This window comes from Cyprinodon tularosa, unplaced genomic scaffold (assembly GCF_016077235.1).
Source record: "Cyprinodon tularosa strain WSP-4 unplaced genomic scaffold, ASM1607723v1 ctg1124, whole genome shotgun sequence".
Taxonomy (NCBI): domain Eukaryota; kingdom Metazoa; phylum Chordata; class Actinopteri; order Cyprinodontiformes; family Cyprinodontidae; genus Cyprinodon; species Cyprinodon tularosa.
This window is the reverse complement of record NW_024037921.1, coordinates 139,724-142,812: the sequence shown is the minus strand read 5'-3', so window position 1 is coordinate 142,812 and position 3,089 is coordinate 139,724. Positions and strand designations below refer to the sequence as shown.

The 3,089-nt window shown below is 44.6% G+C and overlaps 1 long non-coding RNA gene across 1 annotated transcript; it reads right to left on the bottom strand.

The window, feature by feature from the left end:
* Nucleotides 1–206: 206 nt before the first annotated feature.
* Nucleotides 207–3,069, bottom strand: LOC119793979. Its single transcript, XR_005282166.1, has 3 exons — nucleotides 2,924–3,069; nucleotides 415–606; nucleotides 207–266 (listed from the first exon to the last, which is right to left on the bottom strand). It is a non-coding gene; the product is annotated as an uncharacterized LOC119793979 (long non-coding RNA).
* Between the last annotated feature and the right edge of the window lie 20 nt (nucleotides 3,070–3,089).

The window sequence follows — 3,089 nt, the reverse complement described above, 5'->3', positions numbered from 1 at the left end:
CCAAGACTCTATAGCAGAAGGTTCAGGAAGCTAACCAACTAAGATCAACACTGCGGCGTGGGATCAAGGTCAGGCAGGAGCTTATAAAGGAGAGGTCTTCTAATGAGAGGATTAGGAACAGGTGTGCAGGAAGGTTCCAGCTCCAGAAGACCCACAGCGGATCCTGCTGGAGACAGAGGGTAATCTCCAGATCCCCACAGTAACTCCAAACCTAAGGGAAAAACAAAGAGCAGAAGAGGATCCTCGGCGCCCTCTGGTGGGCAAGCCTGAGGATCCTAACATACGTAAGTCTACAAGTATAGAAAAATACAGAAATGTAAATATAACGTAGCGACACTAGATAGAGATTCAAATTTTAGTTCTAATAGATTGCTCAACAACGCCACCCTGGGAATTTCACCCAGAGAATATTACCCTTTTGTCTAAGGCACACAGATTCTGATATGCCACGCCACCGCGGAAGGCGGAATGGGCTCGCCGATGCCACACCCCAAACACGGCTTCACTGAGGGCAGATAACGCCGCTGTAGTCCAACTTTAAAACAATTGTGCAGAAATCCGGGAAACGAACACCGACAGAGCAGCAATGGTCCAACTATGGGGGACCTGTGAAAATTAGTCACCATTTTGAATGAAACTGAAATAAACTGGAGCTTAGATGAGCGTTAATTTCTTACCTGCTGATCCACAAACATGCGCACACACTCACTCGCAGACCGAGGAAGAGAGGTAGCGCAGCGCTGAGGCGTTTTACCTATGATCACATTTCAATTAAGATTTTCTGGCCAAGATCAGCTAAAGTGCAGGGAGAGAAAACACCTACCACCAGATCATCAGCGCAACATGCACCAGCCAGCGGTTTGTTGCTTTCCGCTGCCAGAGTCCACCGGACTCAAGTCTCACAGTGGGAGAACAACGACGACACATGCCTGACTGTGCGCCTCAGCTCCCTAATGTACACAACGCCCACCTTAAGAACCGGAACTTCTCACCTGGAAACTATTTGTGAAATTCTGTATATTTCTATAACACTACAATAAGGAGAGACGCACAATGTTTTCTTCAAAAAGAAATGAATGATGAGAAAGAGACTTTAGTTAAGTATCCTTGAGTTAATGGGCTGATATTAATGAGGCTTCATAGGTATGTTTCCCTGACATGTACAGTATGTACACCTGGTCTGTAGACTTGAACACCTCCACACCTTCCCCCAAAGCTAGATGAACATTTATGAAGCTACATTGGAGTCATAACGTTTGTTAAAAACCATTTTATTTTACTTTTAAAAAAATTGAAACTGAAGGATTAAAAAACTGAAATTAAAAAATAAAAACTACAAATATATGTAAGAGAAAATGAAAAAAGAGATTTTAATCTCCAAAAATTCCATCCATTTTCTTTGGCTTATCCATCAGGCTCTCAGTGGGGATGGTGCCTACCTCCAGCAGTCTATGGGGGAAAGATGGGCTACACCCTGAACCATTCAACTAAAATATGTCATCTGTAGAGTAGTTTAAACAAGCTTTGATGACAAAGTGGAGGTCCAAGCCTTTCTAGACGACAGTGCAGCATTGCCTGGTCCTTTATAACCTGTGATGTGATGTCAGAGCTGCAGTGAATGCTGGGAAATGTAGTTCTATTCTGGTTATATGCAGCGTGATCAACACATGGATGGTTAAAGTGAAGTGTCCTTTCTTTAACCTGCAATTCCAAGTCTTTCTCCTGTGTTTATTTTTCCAGACTGCCTGCATGATTATGTTGGAAAAGAAGAGGTTTCCTCTGATGAGCAGTTCTCTGAACAGGAGAGGAATTTTGTCAGGATCCCATATTTTTTGTGTTCGTCTGTTTGTCTTGTCTTTTGTGTTTCTCCCTTCCACCACCAGGAGGCGCCTGGCTCCTATTCGCCTCCTCACACACCTGCAAGCTGTTGCCTCATCACCGGACTGATCTTAAGCTGCTGGTTGCCACTACTTCGACGCCAGAGTGTTTGCCAGTTTGGGGTACTCTAGCCAAGCCTGGTTTATGCTGAGTCTAATCTGAGTTTTACTGAGCGCTTGTTTCTCAGTGAGTCTCAACTTTGTTTGTTCTTTGCCTTTCGGCAGGAAGCCTTCCTGCTAACAGGACCTTTTCGGACCGCCTTCTCCCAAGTAGGATCAACTGAGTCTTACACTGAGCGACGGATTCCAAGCAGGAGGTTTGGATCCAGCCACCTTTGAGCACGCTGAGATCACTCTCTGAGTAAGGAAGTCATCTCCACCACGACCCGTTCAAGTACCACAGGAAATCTGAGTTGCAACCAGCGGCTGCATCATTCCACTCTGGGTCAGTCCAGGGTAAACTCTGTTCCGCCCTCCACCGAATCAAACAAATTCTGGAAGACAAACACACAGACTGGAATCTACGTGTCTCTTCTTCCCTGGAAACGTGAGTGGCAACAAATCCTCTCCTTCAAGATTAACAACTCCAATTCCCCACTGAGCCTGAATCTAACAGTCTGTCTTCCCCTCGTCTTCCAGTTTCCAGGAAGAGCAGAGTTCGGAGGAACTCTGCACCAAACTCAAAATACTCTTCCATAAAACCCGTAGAAACCTTTACTCTGTGTCTTTCTGTTTGGCTTTACTGCATGTGGGTCTGAGCTTTAGATAAAATCATGACAAATTCCAGTTTAACCCCCAAACTGCTCCCTGGGCGCCAAACAATGGCAGCCCACTACCCCCCAAGGGGATGGATTAAATGCAGAGAGTTAATTTTGTTGCTCTGTACTTCTGACAGTGTAATGACAATAAAACACTTGAAAAATTAACAATATGAAACATAAAAATGCATTTACAACCCAACAACAACTTCTTACTAAGTAGTTTCCAGCCCTGACATGTTATTAACATGTTATTATGAGGTCCAACAATGATATGGCCACACTCACCTATCATATTTGGTGTCTTCATCCAAAGTTGCAGTGACATCTTTGGCTAAGATGAGGTTGACCGTCCTCTTCACTGACAGCAGGTTCGTTTAATTTCAAATGCTGCATCCTCCATGGATCGGTCACCAGCTTCTGCTCTCCGGACATAAAGCTGTTAACTGCAGAC